The sequence below is a fragment of the Bubalus kerabau genome, chromosome 7 (genome assembly GCF_029407905.1).
Source record: "Bubalus kerabau isolate K-KA32 ecotype Philippines breed swamp buffalo chromosome 7, PCC_UOA_SB_1v2, whole genome shotgun sequence".
Classification (NCBI taxonomy): domain Eukaryota; kingdom Metazoa; phylum Chordata; class Mammalia; order Artiodactyla; family Bovidae; genus Bubalus; species Bubalus kerabau.
In genome coordinates this window covers 70,346,381-70,373,630 of record NC_073630.1, presented here as the reverse complement: position 1 = coordinate 70,373,630, position 27,250 = coordinate 70,346,381, and the positions used below count along the sequence as shown (strand labels likewise).

At 38.8% G+C, this 27,250-nt stretch overlaps 1 protein-coding gene across 4 annotated transcripts in view; it reads right to left on the bottom strand.

Moving 5' to 3' along the window:
• The window catches only part of ATP10D (ATPase phospholipid transporting 10D (putative)), a 126,727-nt gene extending 108,059 nt beyond the window's left edge, over nt 1-18,668 (bottom strand). The window contains exons 1-2 of one of the 4 annotated variants that reach the window (XM_055588481.1): nt 18,523-18,668; nt 17,086-17,203 (exon numbers count right to left, since the gene is read on the bottom strand). The gene's annotated coding sequence lies outside the window, so the exon portion shown is untranslated. The other 3 variants (XM_055588482.1, XM_055588483.1, XM_055588479.1) reach the window with 3 other exon arrangements.
• Nucleotides 18,669-27,250: the final 8,582 nt, after the last annotated feature.

Here is a 27,250-nt window from a genome sequence, read left to right as displayed (position 1 = left end):
ACTCTTAGAGGAAAGCATAAGCACAACACTCTTGGACATAAACCACAGCAAGATCGTCTATGACCCACTTTCTAGAGTAATGGAAATAAAAACAAACAAATGGGACCTAATTAAAAGCTTTTGCACAGCAAAGGAAGCTATAAACAAGGTGAAAAGACAACTTTCATAATGGGAGCAAACAATAGCAAATGAAACAACTGACAAAGGATAAATCTCCAAAATATATAAGCAGCTCATGCAGCTCAATACCAGATAAACAACCCAATCAAAATATGGGCAGAATATCTAAACAGACATTTCTCCAAAGTAGACATGAAGTGAAGTGAAAGTTGCTCAGCTGTGGCCAACTCTTTGCAACCCCCCATGTACTATACAATCCATGGAATTCCCTAGGTCAGAATTCTGGAGTGGGTGGCCTTTCCCTTCTCCAGCAGATCTTCCCAATCCAGGAATCGAACCAGGGACTCCTGCATTGCAGGCGGATTCTTTACCAACTGAGCCATCAGGGAAGCCAAGAAGACATAAAGATGCTAATAAACACATGAAAAGATGCTCAACATTGCTCATTATTAGAGAAATGCAAATCAAAACTACAATGAGGCATCACCTCACACTGGTCAGAATGACCATCATCAAAAAATCTACAAACAATAAATGCTGGAGAGAGTGTGGAGAAAAGGAAACCCTCTTGTGCTGTTGTTGGGAAGGTAAATTGATACTGCCACCATGGAAAACAGCATGGAGATTCCTTAACAAACTAGAAATAAAACTACCATACGACACAGTAATCCCACCACTGGGCATATTCCCTGAGGCAATTATAACTGAAAAAGACACATGTATCCCAATGTTCATCACAGACCTATTTACAATAGCCAAGACATGGAAGCAACCTAGATGCCCAACAACACAGGAACGGCTAAAGAAGCTGTGGTACATATATACAATGGAATATTACTCCGCCATAAAAAGGAACATATTTGAGTCAGTTCAAATGAGGTGGATGAATCTAGAGCCTATTACACTGAGTGAAGCAAATCAGAAAGAGAAAAACAAATATCATATATTAACACACATATATATGGAATCTAGAAAAATGGTACTAAATGAACCATTTGCAGGGCAGCAGTGGAGACAGATAGAGAAGAGACTTGTGGACACAGTGGGGCAAGGAGAGAGTGGGACAATTTGAGAGAGTAGCTTTGAAACATACATATTATCATACGTAAAACAGAGAACCAGTGGAAATTTGCTGTATGATGCAGGAAGCTCAAACCCAGTGCTGTATGACAACCTAGAGGGGTGCGCTGGGGTGGGAGGCAGGAGGGAGGTTCAAGAGGGAGGGGACATATGTATACCTATGGCTAATTCATGTTGCTGTATGGCAGAAACCAACAATACTGTAAAGCAATTATCCTCCAATTAAAAATAATTTTAAAAGGTTAATGATAGCTATCATTAATACAATGTTTTGCCACTGATAATCCTAGATGCTTCTAAACTAACATGTTATTGAAATGACAGAACAGCATGTTTTTGAGATTCAGTTATTCAGCTCTAATAACATATGATTCATTCAATAAGCCTAAGATAATAATATCTACCATTTTTAAAGACATGCCAAGTTCTGTGCAAGGGATAAACACACATTAACATTAGTCCTTACAATCAAGTACAAATTATTATCCCTACTTAAATGAGGAAACTGAGGCTCAGAGTGAGAAACTCACCCAAGTCTAATGCAAATAAGCCTCTGTGGTTATTAGGAGGCTCTGACACAGGGCAAAAGCACTTGAGCAACAGGTGGGCAGAGGCACAGAGCATCTCCAAAGAATGTGAGGGTGGGAAGAACAGGACTAGGATAAGGAAAAGTCACTTAGAAGGAAAAAATGCTGAAGGCATACTTCATTTGAAAAACTGAAGTTAACAGATTCAGATATTTGCATTTAAGTTTAAAAAATGTATTAGATGCCTTCAATAGAAAGTTTTTTCCATATATTTGAAATACGATTCACTATATACACATAACATGTGTTTAAAATAAATGATTCATTTTTATTCTGCCTTCCATATTCTCTGACCCCACAGGGACCTTCAAGCAGCTGCCCGCCCCCCCCCACCCCCGCCACCCCCCAGCCACCCACCACCACCTCACTGCCTTTCATTCTTGCGTGGCCACACTTCCCTACTTAGTCTGAATGTTGTGGTCAACACTGTTCTCACTTCTTTGTATATTCTCTCAGCCTCTTAGCTCCTCTTTCACTTCTTTCTTGGCCAACTGCTTACCCTAGTTACAGCTTACAGCAAACCCAAATGGAACTTCCTGGCCAACTCAAATCAGTTCGATCTGAATCTCTACATACTTTTCCAATACTGAAAAGTTGAAAGTGGCTAAGAGAAATACACAAGGTCCCTGAAGAGTGTCACTTTATTTTTTTATGTTTTGCCTTTGTGATAGCAGCAGTATTCTCATAAACATGCCAGGGGACTAGAAATAAGTAAGAACTTGTGCAAAGATATGGTGGCAAATAAGCAGGCTTAGTGTTACTTTAAATTCTTGACCATGAACTACTAGTTGACCAGACATGCCAACTGCAATCATACAGCATTTCTAGTCTCTTCACTTTCCCACTTTTTCAGACAACTGTTTCAGACTTTCTTCTCTAATTTCCAACAGCTCCCTCTCTGCTGAAGACCATATTTCTATTTTACTGGGAAAGTCAAAGCCCTCAGAAGAGAACTTCTACAGATTCCCCACCACATAACCACCCTCCAGCACAGACTGGATCTCTTCCTAATTTCCAGATATGTACTTCTGATTGCCAACTAGTCAGCACATCTCCATTTAGGCTCATCATCAAATGGTAACATGTGCAAAATGGAACTTCTGATACCACCCCCACCAAAACCTGCTTATTTCACAGATTAGTTTTGTCAGTTAGTTGAATGCAGCTCCATCCTTCTAGGACCCTGAGCCCAAAGGCCTCTGGATCATCCAGGGTCCTGTGTCTCACAACCCACATAGTCAGTAGATTTTGTTGACTCTACCTTCCAAATATGGGGCTTCCTGGATGGCTCAGTGGTAAAGAATCTGTCTGCCAATGCAGGAGACGCAAGAAACGTGGGTTCAATCCCTAGGTTGGGAATATCCCCTGGAGTAGGAAATGGCAACCCATTCCAGTATTCTTGTCTAGGAAATTCCATGGACAGAGAAACCTGGCAGGCTATAGTCCATGGGGCCGCAAAGAGTTGGACATGACTGAGCACCACCACCATCACCTTCCAAGTGTATCTGGATTCTCACCACTTGGCATCACTCCAGCACTATCACCTGAGTCCAACACTCTAACTTGCCCTGTTAACACTTCATTTGGAACCTAAAACTTCTTCTGCAATTTAAAATTCTCTAAAGGGGACTCTTATTCCTTGGAAGGAAAGTTATGACCAACCTAGAGAGCATATTAAAAAGCAGAGACATTACTCTGCCAACAAAGGTCCGTCTAGTCAAGGCTATGGTTTTTCCAGTGGTCATGTATGGATGTGAGAGTTGGACTATAAAGAAAGCTGAGTGCTGAAGAACTGACGCTTTTGAACTGTGGTGTTGGAGAAGACTCTTGAGAGTCCCTTGGACTGCAAGGAGATCCAACCAGTCCATCCTGAAGGAAATCAGTCTTGAATATTCATTGGAAAGACTGATGTTGAAGCTGAAACTCCAATCCTTTGGCCACCTGATGTGAACAGCTGACTCACTGGAAAAGACCCTGTTGCTGGGAAAGACTGAGGACAGGAGGAGAAGGCGACGACAGAGGATGAGATGGCTGGATGGCATCACCGACTCAATGGACCTGAGTTTGGGTAAACTCCAGGAGTTGGTGATGGACAGGGAAGCCTGGCATGCTGTGGTTCATGGGGTCACAAAGAGTCAGACACGACTGAGTGACTGAACTGAACTGAAAGGCTACCATGTTAATTATAATAAAAGCCACCAAGGCCACACACACCTACCTCCCAATGTCCTCTCCAATCTATTCCTCTGCCCCTCCTTCATTCCACTCCTTACACAGCCTTGTCTCAGCAATTCATTCTTTTTCCCTTTCTTATTTTTCATAAACTTAAGTCATTTTCTAACAATCTATAATTTTTTTTTGTATTTTAGTTCTTGTCTCCCCTTCCAGAGTAGAAATTTCTATCTCCTTTGTCCACTGATGTAACCTACGCTTAGAACAGTATCAGACCCAGAGCAGACTTCCAACACATATTTGTGGAATAGACATAGGAATGAATGACTAAAATAACACCTCTCTTATATGCAGTAACAACCAGAATACCTCTAACAATCCTACACATACCAACTCTAGAAGTAATATAAGCTTAGTTATCTCATGATATTATAGCTTTTATTATATATGCTAAAATTATTATACTTTGAATGAAGATCTTTAGCAGGTAACCCTAAAATGGCTGCTAATAAGACTCTGCAACAAAAAAGACATAAAAGGGGAAATAAAATCTATTTTTAAAAATAGCTGAGGTATTTGAATTTCATTGTTCTAAAACTCTCAGGAAGGAAGTTCTTCTGAGTACCCTATTTTTTTTTAAGAGGTTTAAAGTTTATCCCTTAAATATCAAAATAACTTCTTCATGATAGAAATCATTGTGTGTTCTCAATTTTCCTACATTTTATACAACATTTTGAATAAATGTTTCTTTCTGAGAATTCATCACCAAAATGCTCAAAGCACCAATTATTGTAAAGTACTCTATATAGTGATGCCTTCAGGGTCTTCAGATGCATATCTATAGGTTTTCAACCAGCAGTTGAAGACCTTGTTTTGAATGTTCATGACTATTTTCATAGGTCTGTGTCTCCCTTGGCTGACCAAATATCTATCTTTATGAAATCTGAACTCATATTTCCAACTACTTTAGAACAAATAAACTGAATTAACCACCTCAGGGGTCTTCAGGAAGCAGAACTATAGAAACAGAAGACTTATTTTAGTGAAACCTATTCTCATTGTTCAGAGATTGCTTTTCCTTACATTTGTTTAATAAACAGCTACCGAAAGGCTACGCTATGTCAGCAAAGTACTGTCCAGGCATTACAAGCAAAGTGATGAAAAGTTATGCGTAAACTCTGTGGTTCTTGTCTTCAAAGACCACACAGTCCAGGAGAGGGATCCTGCAAGAAGTTCATGAGATTCACCTCATTGCCTGAAATACTTCAGAGATCAATTCCCTTGGGACAAACTTAGACATGTTTATGGCCAGGCTTCAGAACAGCAAATACTGAGAGCATTAAAACACTAACCAACTAAACTAATACAGTTATGTAAAGTTTAAAAATAAAATAAAATAAAAAATAAAAATAAAAATAAATAAAACACTAACCAATAGATAAGGAAGTGGAGCTAAACCCCAGATAAGTGCTCATTTTGAAAACTACAAAGTATCTTTTTAAACTGGCAGAAGAATACAAATTTCCTACTGTGTTATCTTTATTCATTCATACAAAGACTGCAACCTTCAGCTCTATGTGATGAAGTGTGTATTTTTGTGTATGTAAAACATAATAAACACACTGTATTGTGATCCTAAAGATAAGCTTTAATAGATTATCCAAAAGATAGAGGAATGAGCTATAATTATTATTTTCATGTCTGTTTCCTCTATGAGATCATCTGGTACACTGCTTTAACCGGTAACTGGACAATGCCCAGCACATAGCAAGTACTCAATGAGTATTTTTTAAAATAAATTAATGTCCAGTCAGGTTCACTGTGGTACACTATGAATCCAGGGAATGAGTATTTGATTTTTAAGAGGATAAGAGTCAAGCAATCAAAAAAGTGTGGAAAAATCATTGATGAATGATTGAGTAGCGTGCTTTGGTGTGATTCTACTTGGTCAATTCCACCTGATTTTTGAAATCCAAGGAAGACAAAGATGGTCAACAGGCACATGAAAACACACTCATCACCACTAATCAGAGAAATATAAATTAAAATGAGGTGTCACTTTATACTTGTCAGAATGGCTATTGCCAAAGTTTACAAATAACAAATGTTGATGAGGATGTGGAGAAAAGGGAATCCTGGTATACTCTCGGTGGGAATATAAATTTGTGCAGCAGCCCAGTGGAAAACAGTATAGAGGTTCCTCAAAAAACTAGCATATGATCCACCCATTCCACTCCTAACTATATATTTGAAGAAAATGAAAATCCTAATTCAAAAAGATCTATGTTCATTTTTACAATAGCTAAAATATACAACCAACTTAAGTGTACATCAACAGATAAACTGATAAAGATGTGGTACACACACACATACATACACTCACAATGGAATATTACTTAGCCATAAAAAATAGTGAAATTCTGTCATTTGCCACAACATGAGTGGACCTACAGGTTATTATGCTATTAGGTCAGGCAGAGAAAATCCTGTGTGTTATCACTGATACATGGAATCCAAAAAATGAAAAAGAATAAATATAACAAAACAGAAGAAGACTCACAGATATAGAGAACAAATTAGTTGTTACCAATAGGGAGAAGGAAGGAAAAATGGCAAGACAGGGGTAGGAGATTAAGAGGCAGAAACTACTATGTATAAAAAAGCTACAAGGGCAGACTGTACAGCACAGGGAATAGAGCCAACATTTTATAACAACTTTAAATAGAGTGTACTCGATAAAAATATTGGATCACTATGTTGCATACATGAAATGAATATTGTAAATCAACTGTATATCAAATAACAGTTTTAAAATTAAGTAAAATAACAAAATAAAGAAATCTTAAGGTTCTTCAGCCTAAGCCTGTGTCCTCAAACTGCCAGAGATCTGAATCACTGGAAAGCTTGTGAAAGCACAGATTCCACCTGGTACACACACACTGTCGCCCCAATTTGATTCAGTTCATCTGCAGTGGGGCCTATGAACTGGCAGTTCTAATAAATTCGAGTGATGCTGACGCTCTCACTCTGGGGACCAGACTTAAAACCATGAGCCCAGGCAACCCAAATTTGCTCTGAAGAGATTTATTTTTTGTACCTTTTAAAAAATTTATTTTTTATTGAATATAGTTGATTTACAACACTGTGTTAGTTTCAGATGTATAGCAAAGTGACTCAGTCATATATATAGCTCCTTTTAAAAAATCCTTTTCTATTATAGGTTATTACAAGATACTGAACACCATTCCCTGTCCTATACAGTGAATCCGTATCTATTTTATGGAGTGGTGTGTATCTGCTAATTCCATAATTTATAGAATTTATCCCTCCCCCCACTCCTTCCCTTTGGTAACCATAAGTTTGTTTGTTTTCTATATCTGTGACTGTTTTAGAGAGACTTATTTTTCATTTAAAGTATATATTCTCCATGGATTCATTACTATTAAGTATCATTTTATGCAACTATTCATTTACTCCCCAATGATGCATATATTATTTAAATAATTAGTGAAACTACTTTTTTATACACAAAAAGTAGGGCAATTATTTTCTGGATTAGTCATCATGGAAATTTGTAAAAAGCAAAAGAAAATAAAACGCTTAAAAGAATACGGAATAAGAGGAAAAAAGCATAAATTGGGAAATGGAGTTATTTGCAGCTAAAATGGGAAGAATTTAGGCACTGAAAGAATGTATATACTCATAAAACTAAACAGACCACAAATGTTTTCCAAAGGCCTCTTGCAGATCATTAACCTGAGCTATTAAATTATAAACCAAATAAACACATCAAAGAGTATAATTTTTAAGTTTGTGGCATTATTGGATAAATGATGAAGACAGGTATTATTTTAGTTGAATTCTTAAAAGAATATTCCAGTATAATGAACAAGAGATTTAATTCATTTCTAAAACCTTTTTTTAAGATTCAATTCTGGAAGTATTTTGGTCACTTAAAATATGTTAAATATTTCATAGATAATTTCACAATGGATAAAAATAACTTCAGCGCATGACAAAGTAATGCAAACACAGATTACATATGTCAATTACTTAAACTGTCTCAACATACATACACTTGACCCTTGAACAACGTGAGTTTGAACTGCATATGTCCACTTATACGCTGATTGCTTTCAATAAATACAGTGCTACACCAACCATGGCTCGCTGAATTATGGAACTGATGATATGAAGGGTCAACTCTGCGTTCTGAACATCTGTGGATTTTGATATCCACAGTGGGTTCTGGAACCAACCCCGCACAGATAGGCAGGGATAGGTAAGTGTTAGTCGTTCAATTGTGTCTGACTCTGCAATCCCCAGAGAAGGCAATGGCATCCCACTCCAGTACTCTTGCCTGGAAAATCCCATGGATGGAGGAGCCTGGTGGGCTGCAGTCCATGGGGTCGCTGAGGCTCGGACATGACTGAGCGACTTCACTTTCACTTTCCATTTTCATGCATTGGAGAAGGAAATGGCAACCCACTGCAGTGTTCTTGCCTGGAGAATCCCAGGGACGGCAGGGCCTGATGAGCTGCCGTCTATGGGGTTGCACAGAGTCGGACACAACTGAAGCAACTTAGCAGCAGCAGCTGCAATCCCAGGGACTGTAGCCCATCAGGCTCCTCCGTCCATGGAATTCTCCAGGTAAGAATTGGGTTGCCATTCCATTCTCCAGAGGATCTTCCTGACTCAGAGATCAAACCTTGGTCTCCTGGATTGCAGGCAGATTCTTTACAGTCTGAGCCACTAGGGGCAGGGAGGGATGACTGTATTTAAATTGTCCCCAAAGTTTGCAAGTTAAGTGTTATTAAGTACAGTATATACACAGCAATAAGAAATAGATGAAAACTACAAATGGTATTAAAAAGAAACGGACGGTGTTCACTGGAATTATAAATTGGATGCATGATAAGTGGTCAATTCCAATAATTACTAGATGCTCTTCACCCTCCAAAACACATCCATTTGAATTAAAAGTGATATTATAATCAGCTGTATTCAAACCAGCAGATGCACCTGCAGTTAGTAGAAAGAACACAGGCTCTAAAAAGTTCCAGTGGTACTGATGCTCAGATTCTCAGTCAGTATCACAAGCTCTTAGCCTGAGCCTCAGTTCCCTCATCTGTAAAATGGAAATAAAATCATAGACCTCATACTTTTTTTTTCATTTAAATGACAATTTTTTGCTTTTTAACTGGAGGACAATTGGTTTACACTATCGTCTTAGTTTCTGCTAAATATCAACATGAATCAGCCATAGGTATACATATGTCCCCACTCTCTTGAGCCTCCCTCCCTCCTCCCACCCCAAACCACCCCTCTAGGTTATCACAGAGCACCAGGTTTGAGCTCCCTACATCATACAGCAAATTCCCACTGGCTGTCTATTTTACATATGGTAAAGTACATGTTTCAGTGTTACTCCTTCAATTCGACCCTCTCTCCTCTTCCCCTATTGTGTCCACAAGTCTGTTTTTCATGGTTACGTCTCCATTGCTGCCCTGCAAACAGGTTCATCAGTACCATTTTTCTAGATTCCACTGATAGGTGTTAATATACATTTGCTTGTCTCTTTCTGACTTACTTCACTCTGCATAATAGGCTCTAGATCCATCTACCTCATTAGAACTGACTCACACTGTTCCTTTTTATGTGTACTATACACCATGGAATACTACTCAGCCTCACACTGTTTTAAAAGGAGGTTTATGAAATCAATGTACCAGCACTTGTCCAGCACACTGAAAGTGCTCAACTTCATTCTTCCAACTAATGTTTTGCTGAGCTTCTACTATAATGCTGGCATTATAACAGGTGACAGAGATTCATCAGAGAACAAAACAGACAAAAATATCTGTCTTCTAGGAGCTTACCTTTGAGTGTTCATTCCCTTTACCTTGTCTTATAGGCACAGTGCTGGTCCTTTGGGGCTGGGCATGAATAAACATGCCAAGAACCAGTCAAAATACTCAATTCAAGAATAAAATAAATAAATAAATAACACTAATCATGCAGTACATACCTTTATGGAACTAGAACATCTTATGAGGATACATGACATGAGACGGGAAGACAAAAGTAGGGTACGCTGCCCAAGAGACAGAACTTTAACTGAGTCTTGGGAAATGTCTAGAATCAGATATGAGATTTGTAAATTTTAGGAAAGAAAATATGAATAAAGGTAAGGCAGCTGGAAAACCCTGTAACCCCATGTTACATAACACTGTGTAGTTCAATATGGTTTGCGTTTCAAGTACAAATTAAAGAATGATGGGAAATTAAGATGGATATCTAGTAATAAGCCTTTACCTACTAAGATAAAAAAATATATTCAAAGGAATAGGATATTATTAAAAATATATATTTATGATAAAAATTCTCAACAAAGTGAGTATAGGGGGAACATACCTCAACATAGTAAAGTCCATTTATGACAAACCAACAGCTAATCCTATTCAATAGTGAAAAGCTATGAGTTTTCCCTCTAGAATCAGGAATAAGACAAGTATGACCACACTCCCATTTTTATTCAACATAGTACTGGAAGTCCTAGATTCTACAATCAGAAAAGAAAAATAAAAGATATACAACTGGGAGAGAAGTAGTAAAACTGTCACTAGTAGAAGATGACATGATATTAGATACAGAAAATTCTAATAACGCCACCAAAAAAAAACAAGCCTAGAATAAATAAATTTAGTAAAATTTTAGGATTCAAAATTAATATACAGAAATCTGTTGCATTTTTATACACTAAAAATGAGCTATCACTCTCATTTACAATTGCATCAAAAAGAATAAAATAGCTAGGAATAAATCCAAAGAAAATGAAAGACCTGTACTCTGAAAAATATAAGACCTTTATAAAAGAAACTGAAGTTGACCCCAATAAATGGAATGATATATTGTGCTCATGGATCACAAGAATATTGTTAAAATGACCATACTATCCAAAACAATCTACATATTTAATGCAATTTCTATCAATTCATCCACAGCATTTTTTCACAGAACTAGAATAAGTAATCCCAAAATATGTATGAACTACAAAAAATCCTGACTAGCCAAAGCAATCTTGAGAAAAAGAACAAAACTGGAGGCATCATGCTCCTCGACTTCAGACTATACTACAAAGCTACAGTAATAAAAACAGTATGGTACTCACACAAAAACAGACACATGGATTAATGGAACAGAATAGAGAACCCAGAAAGAAGCCCACTCACATCTGGTCAACTGATTACTCCATGACAAAGGGGGCTTCCCAGGCGGCATTAGTGGTAAAGAACCTGCTGGGCGATGCAGGAGATGTAAGAGACAGGGGTCTGATCCCTGGGTCAGGAAGATCCCCTAGATGAGGAAATGGCAAACCACTCCAGTATTCTCACCTGGAGAATCCCATGAATAGAGGAAACTAGTGGGCTACAATGGTTCCAAAGAGTCGGACACAACTAAAGCGACTTAACATATATGACACAGGAGGCATAAATATACAATTAGGAAAAGACAGCCTCTTCAGTAAGTTGTGTTAGGAAAACTGGACAATCACATGTAAAAAGATGAAAAATAAACCAAAAATAAACTTGAAAAGTGAAAGGCTTCAACTAAGACCTGATACCAAAAACTCCTAGAAAAAAACATAGGCAGTATACTTTTATATCAGTCCTAGAAACATTTTGTATGGATATGTCTCCTTAGGAAAGAGCAACAAAAAGCAAAAATAAGTGGGACCACATCAAATGAAAAAGCTATTTCACAAAAAAGGAAACCATCAACAAAATGAAAATACAACTTACTGAATGGGAGAAGGTATTTGTAAAGGATACGTCTGTAAGGGGTTAATATCCAAAATATATTTAAAAAAAAACTCATACAACTCAGTATCAAAAAGTAAAGCCAGTCTGACTAAAAAATGCACAGAATCTAAATAGGTATTTTTCAAAGAAGACATACAGATGACTAAGCATTTGAAAAGATGCTCAGCATCACTATTCAGAAGAGAAATGCAAATCAAAACCACAATGAGCTATTACCTCACATCTGTCAAAATGGCTATCATCAAAAAGAAACATCAAGTATTGGTGAGAATGTATAGAAAAGAGAATGCTTGTGCACTGTTAATTGAAATGTAAATTGGCACTGCCACTCTGGAAAACAATAGAGTCCTCTCAAAAACAGAACTAAAAAGCAGAGACATAACTTTGCCAACAGAGGTCCATCTAGTCAAAGCTCTGATTTTTCCAGTAGTCATGTATGGATGAGAGACTTGGACCATAAAGAAGCCTGAGCACAAAAGAATTCATGCTTTTGAATTGTAGTGTTGGAGAAGACTCTTGAGAGTCCCTTAGACTGCAAGGAGATCAAACCAGTCAAAGGAAATCGGTCCTGAATATTTATTCAAAGGACTGATGATGAAGTTCCAACACTCTGGTGATGCGAAGAGCTGACTCTATTGGAAAAGACTCTGATGCTGGGAAAGATTGAGGGCAGGAGGAGAAGGAGGTGACAGAGGATGAGATGGGTTGGATGACATCACCGACTCAATCGACATGAGTTTGAGCAAACTCCGGGAGATAGTGAAGGACAGGGAAGGTTGGCATGCTACAGTCCATGGGGTCACAGAGAGTCAGACATTACTGAACGACAACCAGTACCACATGCTTAGCAATTCCACTTCTAGGTATTTATCCCCCCAAATTGAAACACTAAAGATACATGCACCCCAATGTTCACTGAAGTATTATTTACAATAGCCAAGATATGTAAGTAACCTAAGTGTTCCTCAATAAACGAATGAATACAAAAGATGTGGTATATGCACAACGGAAGATTACTCAGCCATAAAAAAAATGAAATCTTGCCATTTGTGAGAAGGATGGACCTAAGGGTTATTTTTCTTAGTAAAATAAGTCAGAAAAAAGATGGAATACTGTATGTTTTTTGTTACATATGAAATTTAATAAGCAACAAACAAATATAACAAAGCAGAGACAGACTCAAATATAGAGAACAAATTAGTGGTTGCAGGAAGGGAAGGGGAAATGGATGAAACAGGTGAAGAGGATTAAGAGGTGCAAACTACCTTATAAAATAAATAAGTCACAGGGATATAGTGCATAGCACAGAGAAAACAATAATATTGTAATAACTTTATGCATAATGTATAAAATATTGAATCATTATATTGCACACTTGAAACTAACGATATTGTAAGTCAACTAGTCTTCAATAAAAATTTTTTAAAAGACAGGCATTTTTCTAACATGGCAAGGTTAATTTGTTGGCTGAAGGACATCACAGATTACTAGAATGTGTCATTAAACTATCTGAGATTACCTCTCTATGGAAGACTTTAGCAAAGAAGAAGGGACAGTTAAGATTTTTAGTAGAACTTTCTATATATTATTATAGTCTGTAAGAGGAATGAGTATTTTTAAACACAGTGCTAAGAAATTACGAGTACTATAAACTGAAGAATGCTTCCCTGGTGGTTCAGACAGTAAAGTATCTGTCCTCAATACGGGAGACCTGGGTTCGATCCCTGGGTCTGGAAGATCCCCTGGAGAAGGAAATGGCAACCTACTCCAGTATTCTTGCCTGGAAAATTCCATGGACAGAGGAACGCAGCAGGCTATGGTCATAGGATTGCAAAGAGTCGGACACTACTGAGCGACTTCACTCACTAAACTGAAGAAAGATTTCACATTTTTGGATAATTTAAAGCTAATTTTCACCTTCCTTATAACCAAGATAATAAGATTTTTATTTTTTTTAATTTTTTTTAAATTTTATTTTATTTTTAAACTTTACAAAATTGTATTAGTTTTGCCAAATATCAAAATGAATCCACCACAGGTATACATGTGTTCCCCATCCTGAACCCTCCTCCCTCCCCAAGATTTTTAAAATTATTTATCCTACATAAAGAGTTGAAATTTTGTAAGTTTGTTTTTTAACAGAACTGTAGTTGCACTCATCTTCCTCTTTCAGAATGGCCTTAAATGGAGTAAGAAGATTTTAGCGAAATAAATTCAGAGAAGGCAATGGCAACCCACTCCAGTACTCTTGCCTGGGAAATCCCATGGACGGAGGAGCCTGGTAGGCTACAGTCTATGGGGTCGTGAAGAGTCAGACTCGACTGAGCGACTTCACTTTCACTTTTCACTTTCATGCACTGGAGGAGGAAATGGCAACCCACTCCAGTGTTCTTGCCTGGAGAATCCCAGGGACAGGAGTCTGGGGGGCTGCCGTCTATGGGGTCGCAGAGAGTCGGACACGACTGACGTGACTTAGCAGTAGCAGCAGCAGCAGCGAAATAAATTAAGGGGGGACATTCCATGGACAGAGGAACCTGATGGGCTGCAGTCCACAGGGACACACTCTTTTATAAAACTAGTACCACCATTATTTTTACTCTAACTGTGATATTAGCTTTGTGAAAAGTACGGTTTCTATGACTAAGATGGTTTCTAAAATGAAATAAATCCATCTACAGTAGAAATGTCCATCTTAGTAAAGAGGTAAATTGAGAGGCATGCTCAAAGAAACGAGTTTATTCGGGAATAACAGAGGAATTACAATTTGGGACACCTGAACTATAGCAAGCCAGAAGTGAGTTCATTGAGGATTTGGAACGTTGTTTAGTAGCTTAGTCGTGTGTGACTCTTTAGAACCCCATGGAATGTAGCCCACCAGGCTCCTCTGTCCATGGGATTTCCCAGGCAAGAATACTGGAGTCAGTTGCCATTTCCTTCTCCAGGGGATTTACCCCACCTAGGGATTGAACCCACATCTCCTGCATCGCAGGCTTTACCACTGAGCCACTGGGGAAGCCGGCAGGGTTTGGAATAGGCTGTGTTTATGGGCAGGGCATGTAACAAGGAGAGAGTTCAGTGAGTATCTGCTAAAAAGTCAAAATAAATGGAGACCTGCTTTGAAAATTCCCTGAGCAGATACGACTAGTCTAATCATACAAGAGAAATTCAATGTAACTCATTTTTTGGACACCAACCCGACCTGGGTCATTTATTTTTTACTCTGGAAATCATAAGCAAATCTTTCCAATGCTGATAAAAGGCAAAACTTCTGATTAACTCCTTGACATTTAAGAAAATTCCAATTTATCGACTTGTGTGTGTGTGTGTGTGCTTAGTCGCTCCATGGTGTCTGTGACCACATGGACTGTACCCCGCCAGGCTCCTCTGTCCATGGGGATTCTCCAGGCAAGAATACTGGAGTGGACTGCCATGTCCTCCTCCACAGGATCTTCCCAACCCAGGGATCAAACCAAGGTCTCCCGCATTGCAGGCAGATTCTTTACGGTCTGAGCCACCAGGGAAGCCCTCTGTAAATCAGGCATTTATGGGAAATTGGTCTCCCAGTCTTTAAGCTTCGCTTTCCTAAAGGCACATGAGGGAGATCATTCATTCTAGCAATTTCAGCTTGAAATTCTTTCCCAGTAGGGAGGAAGGGAATGATGTTTTAGGAGATATACTCACAACAAACCTCTTTCAGCTGAAAATGAAACCTGCACAGCTGCTAATGCTTTGGGTTTTGAGGATCCCCAAGTGATCTTGTTTGTAGCATTTTCTTTGGTTTTGCCTCATTAAAAAGACTACTTTCAACTAGATCAGACAATAAGGTCTGTAGAGAGGGCTTGAATATGTGGACATTTTTTACCTCTTAATTTTTCAAGTTAATTCTAAGTCCATTTGTCTAATAGATGTATCATCTCTGTTCTATTACAAATTATAATCAAATTCTAAACGTTTCCTCCATTTACTGACATCAAAATAAAAGATATCCCATTCAAATTCTATTTAGTCACTAAGCAATTGTATTGAACAAATATTCAGTTATTAGGCAAAGGTCAAACAGTATTGACATCCTATTTTAGACTGCTCAGATTCTCCATCTTTTTCATACAACTTAACAAATGTTTAGCAGTTACAGTGTTACTTTTTAAAACTGTCTAAAAGTTTTTGAATGTTGGAGAGTTGTTTTTCAAATTATATAGCATGATCTCCTTGTGATAAACTATCACAATGTAGGTAATATGTATCTGAATCATGGACAGAAGAGTTCAGAAGGAGAGAGATTACCTTGTGGGGTTAACTGGAGTGAGTGCTTACACCTGGGCACTGAATGAATTTACCGTTATAATGATCATGTGCTACACACTGGCTCTAAACAAGCCACCAAATATATCTTTCTGATGGTACTCTTCCCAGCAACGGTGACCTAGCCGATTTTCAAAATATTTATCTACTCTGGAGTTACTTTTCGGATACAGTAACATTGGTGGATAAGGAGTGCCCTATCCTTGTGGGTCATCTTTCAAGGTTGATTAGAGTCCGAGACTTGCCCTCAGACTACAGAATTGTTTTTCTCCTTGAAAAGAACTTCTGTGAAAAGAAGCAAGAAAAATCTTTGGTTTTATTTAGATAACACTCTAAATACCCGAGTAGACGTGCCCTTATGATTATGAGTAGTTTAAATACATCATTTCTGAAGGCACAGGGAGCCTGACCTTCCAGAATGGAGGGTTTCATTAACCAACTAGATGTCTCTCTGCTGTATGAAGTATAATCACAGGTTTTACAATGTAAAGGGTGCCCCAAACAACAATGAAGCTCTGTAAAATTAGTGTTTGCATGGAAAATTGAGGGCTTTTTGGTAGGGCTCCTGTAAAAACTATTTCTGAGCAAGCTCCAACACAAACACCTTTTTCTTCCTAAGGAATCAATCCGTGGTTTATCTACTGGGTAAAAATTTCAATCCCTATTCTATTTATTATGTTTGAAACAGAGCCAAAATTGCTTTAAACTGTTCGATTTCACAATGAGATGACAAAGGGTGTGTATGCATAACTTATCTTTTCATAAAACCCAGCATTCAGAAGATAGTCATCCCTCTCCTGTAATCAAGTGACTGAAAATGGTGTAAGATTCTTCTTTTTAAAGTTTAACAAAGCTACAAAGTCCAGTTTTGAGGTACTTCATCCAATTTGAACACCACTACTGTGGGAGGCAGAGGACAGAGAGAGTAAAGAAACAGAGGGAAAGAGTAGTGAAAAGGAAGGCAGGAAAACCATCAAAGAGGCTCGCTGGTTCACCCTTACCAGTTTCTCTCTGGGCACACATCACAGCATGATGGTCACAAGTCCCAAGATGCAAGAGAAGAACCAAGCACAGATCCGAAGACAGGAGGCGGGTTATGCCTCTACGCCAGCCATTTGACTTTGAAGAAAAAAAACCAACAAAACACTTCTCAGACGGCTCTCAAAGTCAGCTGCCAAAACCCGAGCCCAGCCCGAGCCGAGCTGGCAGCAACCTTCTGCTCCCGGCGGCCCGCCCCCGCTGCTCCGCCTCCCCTTTCCGCGGGGATGCAGAGTGGCCCGAGCTTCCGCGGAAGGCCAATCGCTCGCCGGCCCACCTCTCATGACGTCAGGTGAAAGGGGAGGGGCCTGGCCGCCGAGGGGTTTCCCAGCTCCAGCTGTTGGCGCGAGCTTCCTGTCTGCTTGATGCAGCTGTCTCCCAATAACCCAGAATCTGCCTGCTTGGGTGTTCGGTTCATTCTTGTATCGCTGAAACTGTTTTAACAGTTCATTCATTTACCTAAACTTGAAACTCTTGGGAATTATTTTTGGAGGGTAAAAGGATCAAATCTAAATACCTAATATTGATGTTAACTAGAAAAGAGATTGAGAAAAAAAAAGAAAAATTATTTGGTCTTTTTTCTCACTCCTTGACCTTTTATCCCGTTCTTCACCCAGAATGATGTGGCTCTGTGCTGCCATGGTCTGCTAGCTTAAAACTCACAGCTTTAAAAAAATATTTTACTTCCAAGTAAATTCCAACAACCCATCTACTCTCTCAACACTTCTTACCCGCGAAGTGCCTTGAGAGGAAGGGAAAGGGCATGCAAAGAAGGCAGAACCAGCGGTGACTATTAATAATTCAGACCTATTTGGTCTGAATCACTGGCTGCCAATTGTTTTATCCCACAAAGATAAAGAAGGGCAAATCTCTCCACAACTCTTTTTTTGTATATTTATCTTACATTTTCTCAAATGTTTAAATATGTGGCAAGAGTGAAGAAAACTAAATGATAGTACGAACGTTTCGCTAATAGTGAAGAGCCCATCAGGACAGAACCATGGTGCTAGAAGAGTAGGAAGGTCAAGCTGGAGAGGCCAAACAAGTTCCTGCACCTACAGAGTAGGTGCCTCTCCCAGACAAGGAGAAACAAGTTCTGGGTGTGGCTTCCTGCGATGGCCAATTCAGGAAACTCTTTCTTGCAGGCAAGTTTTGTCAGTTCTGGGATAAGCCTAGCCTAGTAGAGCAGAGTGTCAGTCTCGTGGTCTCTGGAATTCCTGGCCCTGGTAACCCTTTTTGCAGTCATTAGACTCTCTCTAAGTGATATAAAAGATGAAGCAATTTTCCCATCTGATAGCCAGACTTCCTGGGGAGACAAAGTTTATGGGCTTTCCGTAATTTCCCCTCAGCACTGATGCTGAAATAATCTCAGTGGAGGGCTTTCTTGAGAGGATGCATACCAGGACAGTTCAGGCAGGCAGCTGGTATTTGCAGCCAGTTTGGATTGCTTAAATCGGGTCCTAACAAGTTACACATCAGAGTCAACTGAGGAGCTTGATGCCAAGGCCCCACCCAAGCCAATTAAATCTGAATCTCTGGGGATGGATTTCAAGCAATCTCTTTTATTTGTTTAAAGCTCTCCATGTGATTCTCATCTGCAGCAAAGGTTGAGAATCACTGGCTTAGATTTAAATTGTCTTAGATGAAAATCTACATTATATTTAAGTTAAAAAATGCAGTAGCAGGATAATGTAAAACACTCTGTAATACAATTTGTTCATATATATTTATAAAATGTATATTAAATATAAATTATAAATAAATGGAACTTAATATAAACATAAAATATGATGTTAAGACACACAAAATTGTTTACTCAGAGGAAAAGGATGAAGAATGAGGGGAAGTAGAAGAGGAGACATTACCAGCTTTTCTTTTGTTTCTGTGACATTTGACTGAATGCAAGGAGCATGTGTCCCATTTGATTTAAATGTACTTAATTAAGTTTTAAAAATTAATACTTTAGTGAAATGGTTGAGGGAATTTAAGAGGTACAAACTTCTAGTTATGGAATGAATCACAGGGATGAAATGCACAGTACGGGGAATATAGTCAGTAATAATGTAATATCTTTGTATGGTGATTAAGGAGGTCAAAAGGTACCGCCTTCAATTATAAGATGACTAAATCCTAGGGATGTAATGAACAACATGATTAATACATGTAACATGGCTGCATGGCTGCATATTATATATATGAAAGTTGTTAAAAGCTAATCCTACGAGTTCTCATCAGAAGAAAAAAGTATTTTTTCTTTTATTTTTCTACCTATATGAGATGATGGATGGTCACTAAACTTATTGCAGTAATCATTTCATGGTGTGTGTAAGTCAAATCATTATGCTGCACACCTTAAATTTATACAGTTGTTGCAGTTGTTGTTTAGTCCCTATGTCTGTGCCCGACTCTTCTGAGACCCCATGGACTGTAGCCCACCAGGCTCCTCTGTCCGTGGGATTTCTCAGGCAAGAATGCTGGAGTGGGTTGCCATTTCCTTCTCCATAAACTTATACAATGCTGTATGTCAATTGAGTCTCAGTAAAATTGGAAGAAGAAATCAATACTTACAAATATATTTGCAAATAATCACTGTTAATGTGAGTTTCAGTTTTTTTTCCAAATGTTCCTCTAGTATCTAACATTTCTCATAGAGTTGCTTCCATTTTGTTAAAAAATTCCATAAAATCTTTGATTAAATCCATTGGCTACCGAAATGTAAGTATTAATCCATACACCATTGCTAAACTTAAATGTTTTCTTTTAATTTCAGAAATATTTTCAAATTTTATGTGCCCATTTCCTCATGAAGTTTTAGGAGAAATATTCAAAATATATAGTATGGATGTAAGTTATGACCAACCTAGATAGCATATCAAAAGCAGAGACATTACTTTGCCAACAAAGATTCGTCTAGTCAAGGCTATGGTTTTTCCTGTGGTCATGTATGGATGTGAGAGTTGGACTGTGAAGAAGGCTGAGCGCCGAAGAATTGATGCTTTTGAACTGTGGTGTTGGAGAAGACTCTTGAGAGTCCCTTGGACTGCAAGGAGATCCAACCAGTCCATTCTGAAGGAGATCAGCCCTGGGATTTCTTTGGAAGGAATGATGCTAAAGCTGAAACTCCAGTACTTTGGCCACCTCATGTGAAGAGTTGACTCATTGGAAAAGACTCTGATGCTGGGACGGACTGGGGGCAAGAGGAGAAGGGGACGACAGAGGATGAGATGGCTGGATGACATCACTGACTCTATGGACGTGAGTCTCAGTGAACTCTGGGAGTTGGTGATGGACAGGGAGGCCTGGAGTGCTGCGATTCATGGAGTCACAAAGAGTCGGATACGACTGAGCGACTGAACTGAACTGAAGGAAATTTCATCTTTTCCAACTGGAAAATTATTTGTAATTAGCAGTACGTCAGTGTCAACAACTTTGTAACCAACTGCCAGTAGGAAACATGGCATAGTAGTCAAGTGCCTAGGTCCTACCTGGCTTTAAATCTTAGCTCTGTTAATTTTAGATGGATATTCTTGGGTATCATCGCTAAGCTCCGCAGGTGAAATGATTCCAATAATACCTACCTCAGTATAAGATTACATCAAGTCATATAGCTGCAGTGCTTATCACTGTGTAAAGCAAAAAGTAGGAACGTAATATATGATAGTTATCAATTCTCTAACTTCTACTTTCCCCTCTTAAACATACTCAAAGATTACCATGGCAGCAGTGAACTGGCTTAGACTTTATCAGAAAACACTTTGTTTTTTAAACAAAACAGTAATCATGATTCTTTCTATGACTGATGACGCCTCTTATCCAGATAGATGTGAAAGAGAAACATTCATCCTTTCAGACCACCACTGTAACATGTAACACATGAAACTGTGTGTTCTTTTTTGTTTGCTTTCAAATATTTCACATGTAACAGTGGTCCCTAAAGTGACACAGCTGATTTTTCAGGATTCATCAACCACTTCTTCTCTGTATTACTTATCTTATTAACAAAGTATGACTCAAGGACAGAGGAGTATTTCCCAGGATTGGCTTTCCAACTTTTGGCCAAAAAAAAAAAAGAGTTCAATGCCTCAAGCAATAAGGGCTTATGCCTCATAGATGAGCCCTGATTTTGGTAACATCATCACCAGATTTCTTTTCTCTCTTTTTTCCTTTCCTTAATATTTGCTGAGCACTAGTAAAAAGAATTCTTTTAGGCACAGTTCTCAAGAGTTTACATCTACTACCTCATTTGATCCTCATATTATCCCTATGAGTTCAGTGTTTATTTAGAGATAAGAATCTGAGGTACAGAGAGATAAACTGACTTCCCCAAGACAGAAAAGCTAGTAAGTGAAAGGCTGGAGAACCCATATTCTATTGTGGACTATTCAGCATAGCATTCGGTGAATTAGGAAGGTGCATATTAATTGATTTTGGGGGACAGGGAGAGGTAAAAACCATGCTATGACTATAACCGCCTTGATGAGAGTAGAAATTTATATTTTTAAGAAACAACAATAATATATACATCATTATTACTGATTGTAAACTTATGCCTTAATTTTATATTTGTGCATTTATTAAAAAGAGGAATTAAATTTCCTTCCCTTTACCTGGGCTTTCCTGGTGGCTCAGACAGTAAAGAATCCTCCTGCAATGCAGGAGACCTGGGTGGGGAAGGTCCCTGGAGAAGGGAATGGCAACTCACTCCAGTATTCTTGCCTGGAGAATCGCATGGACAGAGGAGCCTGGCAGGTTACAGTCCATGGGATCGCAAAGAGTTGGACTCCACTGAGTGACTCTCACTGTCCCTTTTCATCAGCTGAATCACTTTGTTCCACATGAGAACATTGGCTTTTCATCTTATAAAAACCCCTGAAATGCAATGATCACACAGAATATCAACAAGGGAATCTCCATAATGGCAGCGATTCAAGCTGGTCTCAGACTTCTAGATATGTCCATTAACTCCTTCTGAAACCTGTTTGTAATGTGATAAGTGCCTGATAGGATGGTAGCAGAATTCCTCACATGGATTGATGGTCTTTTACTTTAAGAAAGATAATTTGGGCTTTCCTGGTGGCTCGATGGTCAAGAATTCACCTGCAATGCAGGAGAAAGACAATTCCTCAGTCCCTTACTTATATAAAAGTTGGCTCCAGAGCTTTATTCTGAATTTAGATGTAATTGAGATAAAGAAGTACATGTACATTTCTCTAAATATGATGTATTTCCCCCACTGGCCAGACCAGGTAGGAGTGTGAGGGCTTTGGAAAGATAAGAGGATAAGCAATAACTCTACCCAGAGAGAAAGAAGACGGGATCTGGCCTCTAAGGAATGGCATACAATCTTGAGTCAGATGTGTAAAAAGGCCAATGATAAATTCTGTGAGCAGCTACAACTGATGGAGTTTAAGAAAGTGATATCTAAAACCCACTATTAAGCTGTTTCCTTTGCTGTGGTGCTATATACCTTACAAATCAGAGCTCCCCAGACAATAGGCTATGGTTGTACTGTGAGATAATCTCTCAGCCCCTGAGCAGCTCCGTGGGACCGATGGGGTCTAGAACTCATCATGGAACAGGAACCCATGGAGCTGATGAAAGGGTAACCTGTTTTCAAGGTTCAAAAAACATGGCAGCTGGCCTCAGGGAATGTAAGGTGGTGCTGGTGAGGAGGGTATGGAAGCATAGGCCTGTTCCCAGTTCTTTCTTTTGATACCTCTTTCCATTTTCAGATGTGGAGGCCCATTGCTGCTTAAGACGTCAGTCAGTTCAGTCCCCCATTCATGTCTAACTCTTTGCGACCCCATGGACTGCAGCACACCAGGCTTCCCTGTCCATCACCAACTCCCAGAGCTTGCTCAAACTCATGTCCATTGAGTTGGTGATGCCATCCAACCATCTCATCCTCTGTCGTCTCCTTCTCCTCCTGCCTTCAATCTTTCCCAGCATCAGGGTCTTTTTCAATGAGTCAGCTCTTCTCATCAGGTGGCCAAAGTATTGGAGCTTCAGCTTCAGCATCTGTCCTTCAAATGAACATTCAGGACTGATTTCCTCCAGGATTGACTGGTTTGTCTCGTTGCAGTCCAAGGGACTCTCAGGAGTCTTTTTCAACACCACGGTTCAAAAGCGTCAATTCTTCGGTGCTCAGCTTTGTTTATGGTCCAACTCTCACATCCATACATCACTACTGGAAAAGCCATAGCTTTGACTAGACGGACCTTTGTTGGCAAAGTAACGTCTCTGCTTTTTAATATGCTGTCTAGGTTGGTCATAGCTTTTCTTCCAAGGAGCAAGCATCTTTTAATTTCATGGCTGCAGTCACCATCTGCAGTGACTTTGGAGCCCAAGAAAATAATGTCTGCCACTGTTCCCATTGTTTCCCTATTTGCCATGAAGTGATGGGACTGGATGCCATGATCTTAATTTTCAGAATGTTGAGTTTTAAGCCAGCTTTTTCACTTGCCTCTTTCACTTTCATCAAGAGACACTTTCGTTCCTCTTCACTTTCTGCCATAAGGGTGGTGTCAACCATGTTGCCTTTTTGCATTTCTTTTTTTGGGGGATGGTCTTGATCACTGCCTTCTGTACAATGTCAAGAACCTCCATCCATAGTTCTTCAGGCACTCTGTCTATCAGATCTAATCCCTTGAATCTATTTGTTACTTCCACTGTATAATCATAAGGAAATTGATTTAGGTCATACCTGAATGGTCTAGTGGTTTTCCCTGGTTTCTTCAATGTAAATCTGAGTTTGGCAATAAGGAGTTCATGATCGGAGCCAGAGTCACCTCCTGATCTTGTTTTCAATGACTGTATAGAGCTTCTCCATCTTTGGCTGCAAAGAATATAATCAATCTGATTTTGGTATTGACCATCTGATGATATCCGTCTGTATAGTCTTCTCTTGTGCTGTTGGAAGAGGGTGTTTGCTAACCAATGCATTCTCTTGGTAAAACTCTGTTAGCCTTTGTCCTGTTTCATTTCGTACTTCAAGGCCAAATTTGCCTGTTACTCCAGTTATCTCTTGACTTCCTACTTTTTCATTCCAGTCCCCTATGATGAAAAGGACATCTTTTTGGGGGGGTTTTCCCGAAAAGGTCTTGCAGATATCATAGAACCGTTCAGTTTCAGCTTCTTCAGCATTACTGGTTGGGGAATAGACTTGGATTACTCTGATATTGAATGGTTTGCCTTGGAAACGAACAGACATCATTCTGTTGTTTTTGAGATTGCATCCAAGTACTGCATTTTGGACTCTTGTTGACTATGAGGGCTACTCCACTTCTTCTAAGGGATTCTTGCCCACAGTAGTACATATAATGGCCATCTGAATTCCATTCACCCATTCCAATCCATTTTAGTTCACTGATTCCTAAAATGTTGATGTTTACTCTTGCCATCTCCTGTTTGACCACTTCTAATTTACCTTGATTCATGGCTCTAACATTCCAGGTTCCTATGAAATACTGCTCTTTACAGCATCAGACTTACTTCCATCACCAGTCACATCCATAACTGGGCATTGTTTTCACTTTAGCTCTGTCTCTTCATTCTTTCTGGAGTTATTTCTCCACTGTTCTCCAGTAGCATACTGGACACCTACTGACCTGGGGAGTTCATCTTTCAGTGTCCTATCTTTTGCCTTTTCATACTATCCATGGAGTTCTCAAGGCAAGAATACTGAAGTGGTTTGTCATTCCCTTCTCCAGTGGACCACGTTTTGTCAGAACTCTCCACCATGACCCCCCCATCTTGAGTGGCCCTACACGGCATGGCTCATAGTTTCATTGAGTTAGACAAGGCTGTGGCCCACGTGGTCCTTAAGACATATGTTCTGCAAATTAGAGCTTGACATGAAAAACTGAACTGGATGCAAAATCCATTCACATTATCACAAAGAATTTCAATATTTTCCAGTGAAATACAAGGTTGATCCATATGCAACTGCCAATATTCAACCAGTTTTGACATCCTAAAATAGCAATTTCATATGGTTAGACTAATTAAAGGAAAAACTATCAGTGCCTTGAAATATAATTTCTACTCTTACAAATTCTGATATGGTTTTAAAAATAGTTTCTCACTGATGGCAATTATCAAGAATTTGAAGAAATTGTACATTTACCCAAAATTATATGTAACCATTTAAAACAGAAAACCTTTTATAAAAATGCTCATAGAAAGAGACCAGACATAACAGGCCACATATTGTATGATTCTGTTTTTATGAAATGCCCAGAATAGGTAAATCCACAGAGGCAGAAAGTAGAATAGTAGTTGCCAGGGCCTGGGAAGTGAGGAGAATAGGCAGTGACTGCCAATGACTTATAAGGGTTCTAACTGGGGTGAAAAAAATGTTCTGAAAATAGATAGTGATGGTGATTGTATGAGTCTACTAAAAATACTTAAAAGGGATATTTACATTAAACAAGTGAATTTTATATTACCTGAATTATATCCCAACTAAAAATTATCTACAAGGAAAAAAAGGTTCAAATCAAGCAAGAGATATTCAATAAAAATTTTAAATGTTTCATAAAAATTTTATATAAAGTCAAAGTCTTTAAAATCTTCCCCAATACTTGGAATTTTAAAATCTATTATGATTCTGTTATAGTTTAAAATGCAATGGAATTTTATACCAAGCCCTATGTAGATCAAATTATTTTATCTCATTAGGCTGTACAGGTATTATTTTCTGTGTATGCAACACATGAAAAGTGACAAAAATCTGTACTCCAACCTTTATTTTTTAAAAAAAAAAGTCTGTTATGTTCACTGGCTTATTTTAATAGAATCAGGGGAATTGAAGAGGAATGTCTATGCCTGAGAGGAGGCAACCAGAGAAAAGATGATAGACATGAGGCAATGTCACCAGCTGGGATTGCCTATTATATAGTTGTAAATTTTTACTTTGCTTCTATCTCTCATTTATATACTTCAGTAAGTTAAGAAATACTTTAGTCTTTAATTATCTTTAAGACTTCCCTCATAGTTTAGTCAGTAAAGAATATGCCTGCAATGCAGGAGATTCGGGTTCGATTCCTGGGTTGGGAAGATCCCCTGGAGAAGGAAATGGCAATCCATTCCAGTATTCTTGCCTGGAGAATCCCATGGATAAAGGAGCCTAGCAGGCTGCAGTCCATGTGTTTGCAAGAGTCGGACATGACTTAGCAACTAAACCTATTATCTTTACTGAATCTTGTAAAATATACCAAAATTTAAAAATGATTTCAAAGTTCAAAGTGAAGTTTGCAGAACTGTCACCCACAACCTTAGTTTCCATCATCTGTGAATATTGGAGGTGGAAAGATCCAAGTTCTAGAACTCTGAAAATCACCCTCTGTAGCCACAGACTCATAGATCCTGCTCCTTTATTAACCTTTTGAGAACCTCACTTGCTTCCCAGCCTAGACACTCATTAGGCAGTTCAATGACACATTCAAAGCACAAGTATTGTGGGGACAAATGTAGATTTCAGACATCTTGAAATTTTTTTAACGTTAGATGCTCAGAAATGAAACAGAGGGCCAGATACATTGACTTATATTTATATACCTCAATACCAGAATTTTTTAAAATGAGGTATAGCAAGGTAATCCCACTTTTAGCAGGAGAGAAAGATGACCAAATTCAGCCATACCCCTTCCTTTCTTGACAAGGCTTTGTGAAGTTAACAGGGATTCCCTGTTCTTCAAACTCAAGCTCTTATACTTACCACTGGGAGATGGGCACTTTGAAAATGGAAAAATGGACTTCAATTCCATGTTGGAGACCTCCTGGAAGTGGTATTCTTTTATACAGTTCTATGTTGGAGTCTATTACCCTGGAAGAGGTCTTCTTTTACACTGCCAGAGACTGAGCCACAATCCAGGAGGATGTCTAAACCTCATAAGTCTTTTTTCATTACCCCTGGTTTAGAATATCTCCCTCTCTGGGAGCCTATCACTGACTATCTTTTCCAGCTAGCAAAAAGTGTGCAGGGGCTTTGTATACTTATTCAATACTTACCAACAGCTTACTGTGTGGCTGGCTAGGTGCTAAGGACCCAAGAGTAAAAGAAGTCTTTGATGTCATTGGCTTGTAGCCTCATCAAAAACAAGAGCAATTGTCAGCCAATCGTAATGT